This window comes from Aricia agestis, chromosome Z, assembly GCF_905147365.1.
Source record: "Aricia agestis chromosome Z, ilAriAges1.1, whole genome shotgun sequence".
Taxonomy (NCBI): Eukaryota; Metazoa; Arthropoda; class Insecta; order Lepidoptera; family Lycaenidae; genus Aricia; species Aricia agestis.
This window is the reverse complement of record NC_056428.1, coordinates 16,360,270-16,376,552: the sequence shown is the minus strand read 5'-3', so window position 1 is coordinate 16,376,552 and position 16,283 is coordinate 16,360,270. Positions and strand designations below refer to the sequence as shown.

At 33.9% G+C, this 16,283-nt stretch overlaps 1 protein-coding gene across 4 annotated transcripts in view; it reads right to left on the bottom strand.

Moving 5' to 3' along the window:
* Positions 1-13,793, bottom strand: part of LOC121739025 (supervillin-like) — a 246,601-nt gene extending 232,808 nt beyond the window's left edge. For 3 of the 4 annotated variants that reach the window (XM_042131332.1, XM_042131333.1, XM_042131336.1), the window contains exon 1: positions 13,554-13,793. The gene's annotated coding sequence lies outside the window, so the exon portion shown is untranslated. The remainder of the gene's footprint in view (positions 1-13,553) is intronic. The other variant, XM_042131339.1, reaches the window with a different exon arrangement.
* Between the last annotated feature and the right edge of the window lie 2,490 nt (positions 13,794-16,283).

The window sequence follows — 16,283 nt, the reverse complement described above, 5'->3', positions numbered from 1 at the left end:
AGACTTTCTTTCTAAAATCATTAGGGTTCCGTACCCAAAAGGTAATAAATAATAATACCGGCCAAGTGCGTGTCGGGCCACGAGCAATACAGGGGTTTCGTAGTACCGCTAGTTTTTTTTAATTTTTGTATGGTCAATGAAAGTACATATTTTATAACGTGTTTTACACTACTAACAACATCATCTCAGTAACTTTCAAAGGAATTTGAACGAAACGTTGCTTTATACTTCGCCGAATACATTTTTTTAGTACCGGCTATTACTCAATAACTTATGAAGTCTTCTTAGCCGTGATAGTTGAAATTTTCACAGATTATGTATATCTGTTGGACTGTTGCCGCTATAACAACAAATACTTAAAACAAAATAAAATTAATATTTAAGGGGAGCTCCTACACAACAAACTTGATTTTTTTTGCTCTATATCAATAATGGCAACAGTTAGGTACTTGAATTTTTCCCAAAGTCCTTAGTTTTAGTGTACTTTAATATTCCTGAGGATAATTTCCTGAGGATGCTCCGGTGTTCGGGCGAAACGCGAGTCGAGGTTTTCAACCTGCATGGTGGTGAGGGGCCTTGCACGGATTTGCCAACATTATTGCTTGTGTGGTGGTGGTGTTTGCAAGTTCTTGGATGCGAGTGTACGCATAGGCAGTGTGGGAGGAGGGAGGTGCTGTACGCATGCCTATGCGTACACTCACTCATTTACTTAAAGGTGGAAGTTGTTTTCGCGGAATATTGCTAAAAATCATAACAAACTAAATTTAAACTATGGATTTCCGCAAAGTAACGCCTGATTCCACTAACTATGTACTTTAATATTTAATAATAATATTAAAATAAAATAAAAAAATTAAGCCCCTCCTTAATTTTTTATTTTATTTTATCCTCCATACAAAAAACACTATTTTTGGCCTAATTTTGCTATATAATGGTATGGAACCCTTCGTGCGCGAGTCCGACTCGCACTTGGCCGATTATTTCAAACACAATTTGTTAATTTTTCAGTCTCTATATGTATTATATTCATGGAAATAATGTAAACAATACAATTAGCAGATAAATAATGATAATTTTATTAGATTATGGAGAGTGGAGACAAGTGCATATTATATTATGCTGGAAATAGATAAGATTATAATTCATTGACGCAAAATAAATACCCAAAATAACTAAAGAGCGATAGCCACAGATTTGACTAATTGCTTTATTTCACCAGGATCACCCGATCCCGTCAAAAGAAGAGATGATTCATGAATCATCTCTTCTTTACTCTCAAATGTGAAGATGTTTTAGAATTTTGATATTAATTATCTATAACGAGTCATTTTAGTTAGAATCAAGACTCTACAGGGTGTAACAAAAGTAAGTGATAATACTTTAGGGTGTGTATTTAGATTTCAGTCCCCTGTATTGAGGTCACTGTAAAAGTATCAGCGCTGAAAGAGTAACCCTTTTTTTACTTTTGTATGGGAAAATTCCTGACGCTCGGGAGCACTATTTTTACAGTGAACTCAGTATAAGGGACACTTACAAATCCTAGAGTATCATCACTTAGTTTTGTTACACCTGTTACATATTCTGTTCAACGTGACTCTGTGAAAAGGTTCAAGTTGTTTTTCAAGGAGTTTATCAATTTTAATAGGTAATGCCGGTTTGAGCACTACCAGCGCCCTGGGCGAGAATTCTTCGGCGCCCAGGATGCTGAGTGTTGCCGAAAAAATTGGCGCCCCTTTTTATCCGACACGACGCCCTGGGCGGTCGCCCAGTGCCCCCACCCTCCTCCTCTAACGCTTGTTTATAGGCCTTCTGGTTGGCTAACGTCAAACAGTTAACCAATCAAGAGCACTAAGAGCACTAGCGCTCCTAAGTCCTAAGCCAAGAAACCTCAGCACCAGGCGCATCAAAGCAGTTAACTTTTAACGTCGTTAATGTAAGACTACACCCAACTAACTTTACAGTAATTAATGAAGTATAGCCCAATAAAAACACGTTGTAATTACTAATTACTGTGCTGTATTGTGTTACTGTGTGACTTGTATGTAGTATGTAGGTGTTACCAAATGTTTGTGTAACACAACCGTGTGCCAACGTCTCCGGTTTCCGTTGCGGCCAATATGACCTGGGCCATCGACGTACCAGATCACAGTTGCCGCGTGAAAAGTGTGTCGTTTATCGCCAAGTAATGTCAAAGTGCAGTAACCTCTACGCTTCTAATATTTTATGCACTTTAATACTTTAATACGATCACAGTTTCCAGGAAATACTATTGTATTCTATTGTTGTCGCGATCACCGGTGCTCTTATGGGGCTTGAAGAATTAATGGACTTTCTTGTTAGATTCGGTAGGCAGAGGTAGGACCTTTAGTAAAAGACAGAAAAATAATTTCGAGTTCATTGAAAAGTGAAATAACTATGAACAGACAGTCAAATCCGACTAATTATTGATATGAGACACGGCAAAGATACTTTTACTGACTGAAAATGTCTGATTTTCAGCTCGTTCAGTTTGAATGGCGTTGCTTTACATTTCTACAGAAGAAAATATTTCAAACATACCTAGAAGTGGTATCTAATGGGATGCATGATTGGTGATTGGTGGATGATATGATAAAAAAATTGATATTTCTTTTACTTTCGTTGTTGAATCACTAAATTAGAACTACTTCAAAAACCCAATCATGAACAGTGTAATCGGATTATATTTTATGTGCATGTGCGACCTTGGTGAATACAGTACATCAATGGTCGAGCCTATCGGGCGATGTATTTAGGACGTTACTTTCGAACGTCAGAACAAGGCGGAGGCAGGGCGAAACAGTGGACTACTTCACAAGGACTTGGGCAGAGAAGTAGGTAGAGTTACCCGGGGTTTAATATCATGTAAGTAATTATATAATAATAAAAACTATCCTATGTCCTCTCCTGGGACTCAAAGTATCTCCATACCATATTTCAGCAAAATTGCTTCAGCGGCTTGGGCGTGAAGAGGTACAGACAGACATACTTTCGCATTTATATTATAGTATGGAAGTATGGATCATAAAATCTTTCTTAAAGTTTCTTTTTGTAATCATAGTAGGCACACAGTAAAAAAAACTCGAAGCCGTCTCGTCTGATTTAAAACATTTTGCTAAATCTGCTCTTTATCCTGGATTGAGAACTTGCCGGAGAAGGATTTGCCGGCTAAAACTAAATGATAACATTTAGTTTTAGCCGGCAAATCCTTTGACAGAACACGTGGCACAGCACAGAGGCTTTACATCAATTAAATAAAGCACATACCTCCCTATCCATTTAAGCCCCGACTGTACAGTGTACTAACTACTAAGGCGAGTCTGCAATAAGCGTCTCAGATAAAAGTGTATTTTCCCCGCTAAAAAACGTTTTAAAGCTCGAGGTTGAACTAGCTGCAATGTTTATAAGGGTAGCGTAAATTATACAGGACACAGGCCCCGCACAGCTTTGAGACTGCTTGGCATTTGGACTGACGCAAGATGCGCGTATCACAAAATCTATCAATAACATGACAAAAGCTGGGCCAAAGATACGCTATATCTTCGTGCGCCCACCCGCACTCTTTGCGCTACACCATAGAGACCTTTTTGCGCCAAAAAATGCTTTTGAGCATCATGCGGGGCTGGGGGTCCTATCCGCACGTATGTGGATCTCTGATACGTCCGAAGATAGTGGTGGACGCAGCTCCTACCCACTAAAAACTCGGCGGTACTCCACTATGCGCCTTGGGCGGGCCGCGTGAGCCTACACCACGACTCCGCCGGACCATAGAGACCTAGAAAATAACTGTCGTAAAATAATCTCCCCTCATTTGAGGTTCTCAAAAAAGTTTAATTGTGAAATTGAGTCGTAATTAGGTATTACAATATTTTTTATTTCATCGCCATATCTGTACACACCTTTAAGATATAAACTCGTGTCGTTAGCAAGTTGGTAATGCGATTTCTGAAGTAAAATCCAGTCTAGACTCCGAGATCAAATCTAATCTAGAAATTCACTTTAAGTTATTCCCCAGTCGTTTACTTGTAATAGTCTAAGCGATAAGTTGAGAATGGCGAAATATAGAGATAAGGGTCATAAAAATACGTGCGATAGCTCATTAGATTCGGGAAGACGTCTAGAAAAATGTATCGGAAGCGTGTATTAGCACACAAAAAATTGCAAAAGTTATAAGCAAATTAGGTTGCAAAAAAAAAGGTATTATGTTTTTTGTTAAATACTCCGAAACTATTAACATTTAAGTAATTTAAAAAAAAAGATTCTTAAAGAAGAGGAAATTTCCATAAAAAAATCCCAACTCCCGGAATTCTATCTCTATTATTTATAATTTTAATTTAACGCTGAAAGTAAGCCTCCGCGCGGCATTTTTAGGTAGCGCGCGTGGCTTCAAAACCGAGCACGTCACACTGATTATTTTTTTAAAGGTATTAAATATTAATTTAAAATTTTCAAAAACTTATGGTGTATTCCGAACACTTAAAAGAATTTGTTTCCGTTGGGAATTTAACTTAAAGTTAATTTTTCAACAAATTAGACAAATGTTAACTAACGAAATTTTTTCGAACTTCCGTCCTCACTGTATTTTAAAGAAAACGTTTAAATAATTTCCGTAAAATTTTTCACTTCGTGGAGCCCTTGATATAAACATACTTAACAAGATCACGCCATAAAAGTTAAAAAAAAAATTAATACTTTGTTTATAATCATTTTTTAACTTGAACAAAAAACAAGAAATCCACGTAATATTGTCAAAAAAAAAAGTTGTTTCATTTATTACCACGTAATTGATTTGACATCAATGAAGGACATGTATAAACTAAAAAAAAAATTTATTTTCCGCCATTTGCTGATAAAAAATTTATAAACCAATGGACTATTTCGATGCTTTTAAAAAAAATTTTTTCTTACCTTTATTCTCTTGAAAATATTATGATTTTTAGAAACAAAAATTTTTCTTAATAACAATTTATTATTGTTTATAATCGTTTTTTAAATATTTCTATTGTTTAAATTATTATTTTAGAAAAAAATTTCCTCTTAAAAATCATGATTGATTGTCCTCAATCCATACTAATATTATAAATGCGAAAGTATCTCTGTCTGTCTGTCTCGCTTTCACGCCAAAACTACTGAACCGATTGCAATGAAATTTTGTACACAGTTACTCTAGAGTCTGAGAAAGGACATAGGCTACATTTTGATGTGGGAAAATATCTTATTTCCATGAAAATATCGATGAAAATAAATTCGCATTGCGCGTGGCCAGCGCTCATCCTGGGGGTCCTGGGTTCGAGTCCCGCAGGCGGCACAAAAAGTTTTCAATGTTCCTGGGTCTTGGATGTGTATTAAAATAAAATTTCAAAAATCTTAAATATATTTTATGTATAATATTATAAAAAATCCAGAAATATATCGATGCAATGAACATTTTAGTTCTAATACGATTCAACAGATGGCGTTTTATTTTTTACTTCATTGTAACATAGAACTAATAATACTTATTAGTTATTATGTTTATGTTTATAGTTTTTAATACGTTAGAACATTATGTTTAATAATATTATCACTTGGTATAATAATAATCAATCTATCTTATCTTATAGAACTCCTACTGCATTTCTAATATAATATGTGACAAGTTGACAACAGAAGGCGCTCTAAAATAAAGGAGTTCAAGTGTACCGTGTTGGCCTATATTCCATCCCGAAAATGTATCAATGCAATCAACATTTTAATTCTAATATATGAAAACAGATAGCGTTTTATTTTTTACTTAAATATATTTTATGTATAATATTATAAAAAATCCAGAAGTATATCGATGCAATGAACATTTTAGTTCTAATACGATTCAACAGATGGCGTTTTATTTTTTACTTTATTGTAACATAGAACTAATCATACTTATTAGTTACTAGCTGTTGCCCGCAACTTCGTCCGCGTGGACTTTAGTTTATAATGCGTGATGTCAACAAAATTGGAGTCAAATTTAAAAACTTTTTAAAACCCTGGTAAGTGGTACCCCTCTTAGGGCCGCGCTACACCGGATTGGCAGCGCTGAAAGTGCTCGCCTCGCCGCTGCCATTCCGGTTATAAAAACAAATTTTTTTTTTATCAACAATTTCATTGTTTATTAACTTAAAAATTTGTAATAAAAAAATTATGAACTTTTTTATATTCTCTTTCTGAAACTCTTAAAAAATACAAAAACAACGATGTACAACAAAGTGCAGAATTTTTTTTTTTATATAATAAAAAATCGAAAAAATATTTTTTTCTGCATTTTGTTGTACATCGTTGTTACAATGAAATTGTTGATAAAAAAATATTTGTTTTTGTAACCATATTGAGGATAATCAATCATGATTTTTAAGAGGAAATTTTTTTCTAAAATAATAATTTAAACAATAGAAATATTTAAAAAACGATTATAAACAATAATAAATTGTTATTAAGAAAAATTTTTGTTTCTAAAAATCATAATATTTTCAAGAGAATAAAGGTAAGAAAAAAAAATCTTTAAAAGCATCGAAATAGTCCATTGGTTTATAATTTTTTTATTAGCAAATGGCGGAGGCTTACTTTCAGCGTAAAATTAAAATTATAAATAATAGAGATAGAATTCCGGGAGTTGGGATTTTTTTATGGAAATTTCCTCTTCTTTAAGAATCTTTTTTTTTAATTTCTTAAATGTTAATAGTTTCGGAGTTTTTAACAAAAAACATAATACCTTTTTTTTGCAATCTAATTTGCTTATAACTTTTGCAATTTTTTGTGTGCTAATACACGCTTCCGATACATTTTTCTAGACGTCTTCCCGAATCTAATGAGCTATCGCACGTATTTTTATGACCCTTATCTCTATATTTCGCCATTCTCAACTTATCGCTTAGACTATAACTTGTAGGTACTAGTTTGATCTCAATTCTACTATTTTAATGCAGCTTCGTTCCTTGTTCGATCTAGTTTCTTATATTAATACGTGAGAGAAAAACTTTGTAACCCTTTTTACGAAAAATGGGGAAACGTAGGTGCATGAAATTTCGCACAGTTATAGTTTATATGGTGAAGGAGTGCATCGAGCTAATATTATTTTAAAATGACGCTTTTATCATATATATTTTTAACAAATAAAACGTTACACACTCTACGACACTACTACTAGGAAAAATGACAGATTTTTGAGTGACAAGCCTATACATACGAATTATACTCTTTTATTTATGGTTGAAGTCTGTTGACAACAAGATTACAAATTATTGAAAATGGATTATTGTTTTTTTTTATTTAATTTTAGATACTATTAGACAATGCTTAAACAGCCAGTCTGAGATCAGCTGAGTCCCAGAGACAAGAATTGAAAAAAACTATGATGAAGTCAATATTTTTTACAAAATATAGGTAGTAGTCCTAATGTCGTTGCAAGTAAGTTCGAATTTCGACCATTGGGCGATCTCTAGTAAAATAAAAATGGTATTTTCATACATTAATAATTATAACAATCAAACGTCAATCGACAGAGTTTTAGTGTTCAATCAGACTCGTTAGTCGTTGTTAAAATCTACTTAAAACACTCATATTTTACGTCTTCGCATTTAAAAATTAACTTTAAAATAAAGGCTGCATATTTCGTGACCACTTTCGTGTGTCGATATGCCACGGCCGTTGACATATAAGGCGCTGTGCCGATGTGACTCAAGCATTGTTTTTGGCAATTAATAACCAGTTGAGCTTGAGGATATCATTAACATAATATAACAGATTATAATATGTTTGTCCTCAAAATTATGTTGCTAAGGCCTTCGAGAGCGTCAGTATTTTCATCAGTACAATTGTCAATATTAGCATTTTATTAACCCTGTTAGCAAGAATATGATTTCAGCCCGTCTGCGCGAGGAGGGTTATATTTTTCAGCTGTCTCTTTATGTTCTAAGCCTAGAGTCTAAGGCCTAAAAAGCTAGTCACATTTGAGTTTTAGAGGTACTTATCATTAAAGATATTTGCACTTAGGACTTTTTATTTTTTTAAAAAATGAAAAGCAATGTATACTTTTCATTTCTTATTTAACGTACTTTATACTTATACTTACTTAATAAAAATAATGAAATCAAAAGTTGCCTTGCTGGAAAAAGTAATTGATGATAAGTGTATACTGTAGGTACCTACTGATGTTAAATATACGCGTAACAAACAAAGGGGTGACCTGAGTTTTTCCCTTTCATGTCTACAGAAGGGTCTGTACCTGACAGCAAGGGTAAAAGGTCGTCTGATGTCTACATTAAATGTGCAAAGGGCTCTGAATAAACTTAAACAATCGAATCAAGTATTCGTAAATGGAAAGGAGATTATCAACCTCGTAACCATTTACAAAGTATTTAAAATGTGTCGTATTTTTGCGGGCACGAGATTTTGGCCCCAAACCTAATAGTTTGGATTCAAAAATAATAAAATATATCATGCTGAATAAAGAAAGAGAACAACCCCCGATCCAAAACTCTACCAGACACCCACACGTCAACGTCACGTTTTTGTTGGGGTTGAAAAACTTTGAAACAATCCTTACAAGAATACAATTATTATTCTAATGTACCATAATATTATATAACATACAGCTGAAACGTCAATTATTTGATACCGACAATATGCACGGTTCCGCGGGCAAGACTCTAATTTCAGTTTTACTACTCTACTATCGACAATGCCAATAAGACACAAAATGTTATGTAACTTCTTTTCTATCATTTTATTATAGAAAGCAGAAACGATACTTAAAAGTGTAACAATTACTTTACACAACAGTTTTAATTGCAAACACTACAAAACGCACATGAAGGCAAACTGGTATTGCACATTATGTTAAAACAATATCTACGACTTTGAAACTTTTCCAATTCCAAGGAGTCTACAGCTTTATGTTACATAGTATTTAAAAAAAACGACTTATTAATAGTACTTATGTAAAAACTAGATGAAACCCGTAACTCAACTCCGTTGCGCCAAAACAAGATTAACGGTCGGGAACCGTACATTTTTCCGGGATAAGAAGTATGCTATGTCCTTTCCCGGGACTAACAATATCTCCACACCAAACAGCAAAATCGGTTTAGCTGTTTGGGCGTAAAGAGGTCACGCCCAAACCGCTTAAGAGGCGTGAAACAGACAGACCGACGAAAACACTTTCGCATTTACAATATTAATATGGGTAAACGTAATTTTAGGTGAGCAAGGGAGGGATGACAAACCTTTGTAAAACCTATCCCAATTCCCAACCCCCTTCTTTCCTTAGAAGATTCTCTGGTTCGCGGTTTTTAAGTTTTTGACAGTGGTTACTGGTTTATCTACTCACTAGTGTTTTTCATTCAAATTCTGTATGTATCAAAAAAAGATACATACAGCCGAACGTATTACCTCCTCCTTTTTGGAAGTCGGTCAAAAAGGGGCATGACGGTTCCACAGTATTACAATATTTACCCTATTACTGTGACGGTGCTATCTTCTTCAGCCTTGGCAGCTACTCTTTTCATGTTAAAAGTTGAGAGAGATAACGTCATGTTCTATTTTAACCCCAAAAGAATGTTACAAGTTTTACGTGTCTGAATGTCGATGTTTGATAAATCCTTGGAATTGTATCATGCCATGGCTGGACCAATTTTTATAAAATTATTTGTTCCTTATTTCTTTAAACTAGAGCTCGCCCAATGGTCGAAATTCGACCTAAATTTCAACGACATCAGGACGACTACCTATATTTTGTAAAAAAATATTGACTTTATCATATTTTTTTCAACTCTTGTCTCTGGGACTCAGCTGATCTCAGACTGGCCGTGTAAGCATTGTCTTACGGCCGTTCCCAATATTTGATATATCTCTGGTTTTGCCCTACTAGAGATAGGAATAGCTCACAATTGACATAAAATGTCTAATGTGAGCTATTCCTATCTCTAGTAGGGCAAAACCAGAGATAGATCAAATATTGGGAACGGCCGTTAGAGTATCTAAGATTCAATATAAAAAACTGTTATCCATTTTCAATTTGTCACCTTGTTGTCAATGTTGTCAACAGACTTCAACAATAAATAAAAGAGAAAGAGAAGAATTCGTATGTATAGGCTTGTCACTCAAAATCTGTCATTTTCCTAGTGTGTGTGTTGTAGTGTGTGTGATAAAACATCACACACACACTTTAAAAAAAAATGTATGATAAAAGCATAATTTCAAAATAATATTAGCTCGATGCACTCCTTCACCATATAAACAATAACTGTGCATAATTTCATTCACCTACGTTTCCCCATTTTTCGTCAAAAAGGATACAAAGTTTTTGGCTCACGTATTAATATATAGATATATGTCTTATACTTATTAACTGTTCCTAAACGCGAGAACAATGGAAATCTTTAGAAACGTAACGGAAACAATCAGTGGTCAGTTCACGCACTGGCGGCCATCTCGATCGCCGAGACGACGAGTACGAGACGAGATCGTTATATGCACGCACAGAAAAACATACGTATTAAAGATTACTTCTAATTACGGTATTAATACGTAAGTCGTAACTAGGACTAACTGCCGCACTCAGACGCAAATATTAATTATTTATTTAACGGTTATAACTTTTAATTATTAATCTATCCATCGCGGGTATCGCAGACACAATAGATTTTCAATAATTGTTATCTGGCAGCTGGCTTCCGCTTGGGGATTGACAGGTTAAGGCCTAAGGGCCTGTTTCACCACTTTCTGATAAAGTGCCGAATAGGCTATTCACAACTTTTTTGACAAATTATCCACACTTGATCTGTCAAGTGAATTGGTGGACAGCCTATTCTCACTTATCAGAAGTGGTGAAACAGGCCCTAAATGAAGCAAAATCATCATTCAATTACAGTAGCACTTAAGCACAATCTGGATACACTGTTCATTAAATTAAAGTTAATTCAGCATTAAATGTATTCTCCAAGTGTGGCAGTAGGTAGCTTTTCCAATAAATTAAATAGTACTATACTCCACTCGGGCTAACTTGTCGCTAGCGGTCATTGACTCCCTGTCAAAAACTTGCCATTTTCAATATAAACCACGATTGACAATGAAGTGTCAGATATTGTCAATCGTGGTTTTATATGGAAAATGACAAGTTTTTGACAGGAAGGCAATGACCGCTAGCGACAAGTTAGCCCGAGTGGAGTATACAAGTTTGTTAGGTGAATTTTTTGACATATGTATTTAAGTAAGTATTTTGCAACATTATGTCCGTATCCTAAAAATAGCTTAATATTTTATTTACATATTGTGTTAATGGCTAAACCCAAAAGTTCCAATTGTATTTATTTTTAAAAAGCAAACCCGCCTGCACAATGCGCTAAGCTTGTATTATGGACTACTTGGCTAGTTAAAGTCTTCGAATCACCTGAAAGTGCCTATTTGTACGTAGATTTGAGAATCATTTACATTGGTTGGTTGCAGACTTGTTATTATGAAAGAAAAATATAGGACTACTTAGAAAGTGGAAGGCATCATTGTTGATGCGACATTCATTCACATTTTTTTACATTTACTTGAATTACTTTATATACTGAATAAATAGAAAAAAATTAGTTTGAGTTTCATTTCCTATTTCCTAATATATTTAGTCACTAAAGTTGTATTGTAAACAATACGAAATATTGTTTTTACCTTGACATATTATTATACATCAATACCAGATAAGCCATAGATATAAAAAAATATTAATAAAAGTAAAGATAAACAGGAGATAGTACTATCAATTTCCAAGAAAAACTTAATATTATAATGAGAATTGTACTGCAAACAACTGATGAGATTAAAGCAAGAAGTTGAGAGGAAGCGGCCGGAATTAATCAACAGAAGGGGTGTGGTTTTTCACCATGATAACGCTAGACCTCACACATCTTTAGCCACTCAGCAAAAATTACGGGAGTTTGGCTGGGAGGTATTAATGCATGCATCGCATACTCCTGACCTTGCACCTTCAGATTTCCACCTGTTTCAGTCGCTGCAGAATTCCTTAGGCAGTGTCAGGTTGACATCTCAATAGGACTGCCAAAACCACTTGTCGCAGTTTTTTCTTTAGAAGCCCCAAAATTTTTATAGCAATGGGATCATGTCCCTACCAACAAGATGGCAAAAAGTTATCAAACAAAATGGCATGGTCTATATACTTTAGTTAATTTTAAATAAACTTTATAAAAACACCTTCTGAATTTTTATATAAAATGCGAAGAAACTTTTACCCCAACCTAATATTATATAGAAATTCACTATATTATAATTGAAATACTAAATTGAAATCACAATATCATCCAGATAAATGGGATTTTTAGTATAAATTTTGAGGAATTCCCTCAATTACTTTTGGATCCCCTCATCAAGTCGCCTCTTTTATGAACATGGTACCAAATTTGGATTATACCCTATACAATAACGAAAAAATCTTGAAAATACAAAAAAATATATATAAGCAGACAAACATAATAAACTGTATTATTATCATTGATAGTACTAAAGTATATTTTGTAAATTATTTTAAAGACGATTTAATAACTTTGAGATGTTTAAAACAAACACGCAAATCTTTCCACTTGTTACAAGATTCGAAGTAAAGATGCTTTTAATTGATTACATTGTATCACATCGCTATCAGTTATCTGGTTTATTCCAAAATGGTCCAGACAAAATGTTTGTGAATAAATTGAATAATTTTAAAATCAAGGTCCAAGGATGTCTTGAATGGGAGCTAAAAATAGATGTTCCTTATTCAAAGGTAGTTTGGAGTTATATTTGACATTCATCTTAAATCAGGTTGATTATGATTGTGTATTGGTCAAAATAACAATGTAACTATTCTCTCTCTTACTCAAACACTACTCTGTTTTTAAGATCTTACACTCCTCATAATATGAGATTTAGTAAATGCTGTGGCACTAACAGTAATTATCAAGACTATAAGAAATGGTAAAATTTAGTGATGATAGAGTGAACAAAAAATAAGAATATATTTTTTTCATTATTTATGATCTGACATTATGTATGTACTTATAACATACTGCAAATAATGTTCAACCAAAGATTTACAGCTTTAATTGTTCAGTGTGACTTAAATGGTTAATGTTTTCTCATTGTTGAAGGTTGAATGAGAAATTTTAAGGTTATTGTAGAAAATATAGTCATCTTGTTTGCCTGCAACTTAGTGCAGAAATTTGTATATATCTGTGAAGCTATACATTTTGCCATGGGCCAAATCTTATTATTTACTTTTTAAATTATAAAAAGAAGTAATTATAACAATGTAAATTGTAACAGCGATAAAGACATATGTGGTCACAGGTATAAATTAAGGATAGTTAACAGTAAAAAGCTAACAATGTGGTCAAAGGAATTCTGATGTTTATGTTTGGCGGCAATGGAGATAAGAACAGTTGTTCCGTAATTAAACAGTGATAAACAGTTACGTATTCAGTGTATGACCTAAAGTTTTTGTCAAGTTTCAATGGTTTAAGGATAAGTAAAACCGTTACCTTTTAAATGTCCAGCGAGGCTTGCAGGGAAAAGAAGTCTCGACGACGTGAACCCGCAACAGTAAAAACACGATTCAATGTCACACACTTTATTTTATTGTCCGTCCAAAGCCAAAAACTAAAAATACTCAACAGGCTCTACTGATTAACACCAACGCATTTTAAATCTACAGTTAATTCAAAAACTATTAAAATTACAGGCAAATAACTTCTCAACACATTACACGACGCAATCGCCGTTCGCATTTTTCTGAACATGCGATTTGCGATTTGCAAAATACCAAATTAGACAGCTGTCAAAATGTCATTGCCATTTCAATTTCAAGTAGTTAGTATGTGGTTAGTATATTATATTTTATTTTATGTAACTTTTTTGCTATGTATTAAATTTTTTACTTTAGTAAATTCAATTACAATAATTGTGTTTTTTAAGTTACAAGTTCTTAGTTAGGTACGTATTTTGCATCATGCATGTATGACCACAGAATATATTAAATCACAGAATACAAATTACTCACGGAGAAGAACATCAACTAGCGCTTATTCCACTTGTCCTATTTAGGAAGTCCTAGCAAGGATCCTAAAAAGTTTAGTCAAGTGGAATAACATTTAGAAAGCTAGGATCCTAGCTAGGATCCTAAATCGGAAAAAAATGTGGCTCCTGAATGACTAAATCAGTGTTGCCAGATGGTTTCAACCTTTTATCTACGACAGTATATTATAAGTTTATGCTTTTATCTGTAGTGGGAACTGCTAAAACTGTATTAAAGTCAATTTATATTATGTTATAAGATCTGGAATCCACTCGTAGGTAGTTTCTTAAGTCTGCTGGTTCCAAGTAGTTCAGAAAGTTCATAATTCATAATTTTACGTGGAGCAAAAATTCTTTCAACCATATTTTTCGCCTTTTATTTATTTTTATTTTCATTGATCCAACAGCTAAGCCTATGAGAAGACCAATTTTTTTTGCTTTGATAGAACTGGAGCCATTAAGAAGACGTCTGATCAAAATGACAACTGATTTAGTCACTAAATTAGGACAAGTAGAATAATAAGCGAACTAATAATTAGTCTCCTATGTAGGATCCTAGCTAGGATTTCTAAATAGGACAAGTGGAATAAGTGCTTTTGTACAAAAAATTCTCGAATCTTTCAACGCCATCTATTGGTCCCCCCATTCAACTTCATGTCAATTTATAGGGTTCTTGTTAAGATTTTACTATTAAAATTAGGTTTAGTTTTACACTAGCACTAGCAAGCAAGAAACTCTGGGCAAATTAAGTTTCTTACTAATGTAAAACTAAGTTGTCAATAAAAACAACATATAAAATGTAAGTCATTTATTTTCAAATATAAAATACCTATACACAATTTCGTTAATATTTTGTTCTTATTTCTTATTATGTACTTGTATACTCAAAATTATGAATATGCTTTTAAAGTTCCAACAGTGATTAGGGTTAAGACATTGGCGATTCACTAAGGAGCCATTGTTTTAAAAAAGAAGGTGAAGAAGAAAGATTAATAGGCTAAAACGAATATTATAATGCTAGGCAATGATATTCTATGTTACTAAGTATTTTAGAAACTCATTGATGCTAGGTATGTCCTTTCCCGTCTACAAATATTACTAGTAATCTGTGCTTTCCCGAGACTCAAACCAAATTGGTCTTATCTCTTTCAGTATTACAACCTTATTTACACGAATTTATGACTTAAATGTTCTTTCAAAGTCACTATTTTCGCAGCACTAAAGCACGGGGATAATCACAAAAGAACGGAATTACAAGAAAAAACATAGGCAATGGCGGACATTTTTCTTGTCACTTGTGACCACAGATTACTAGTTTATATTTGACCACAGATTACTAGTTTATATTTGTCTTGTGACGAAATTACACAGATTATGATACTATACTAGGTAGTTCATTGGGTGCCCAGTTTAAAAAATTATGAGTTTTAAAATATTTTTACATTGGCTGCCCAGCGACTGGCCCCCGCTTTCTGATAGGCTAGGCGGAGCTGACCACCCCTGATATATTATATTGGTTGCTAGAGTCTGGCTAGCGAAAGATGAGACTGGAAAAAGGCGGCAAATTAAAAAAATCGACGTTTAACAACCATGTCTATAGCCGGAATTATAGTTTTGATCTACAAACTACGAATAATAAGGTTTCTTAGTTTTTATTATTCGTAGTTCGTAGATTAAAACTATAATTCCGGCTATAAACAGGGTTGTTATACGTCGATTTTTTTAATTTGCCGCCTTTTTCCAGTCTCATCTTTCGCTAGCCAGACTCTAATTGCTATGACCTAAAATTTAGCATTGTGTAGTGACATCTAGAGAGCGCTAGATGTACTAAAAATACCTTATTTCGTGAAATGACTGCCATCTTGTGAGCAATTGTAACACTATAAACAAGTCTTTAAACTACGATACTTTCTGAATTTACAATAGATGGCGTTAAAAAACGACATCTAAAAAAATCAGTGGTGTATAATTTGTAACTGGCGCTGTAGGCCCTTTGCGTATATGCTGCCCAGAGGCTGCAAGTGTAGAAGGATGTACAAAAAGCTCTAAACAACGTCATTTTTACTTCTAACGAGCATCTCGCAAACCTCCTGACAACAATGTTCGCCCTAACGACAGCGCCACAATAGACATACAGCGCCCTTCGCTCCCTTTCGATATCAGTGTCATCTTTCAAAGTGGACGTCACAATGTGTCCT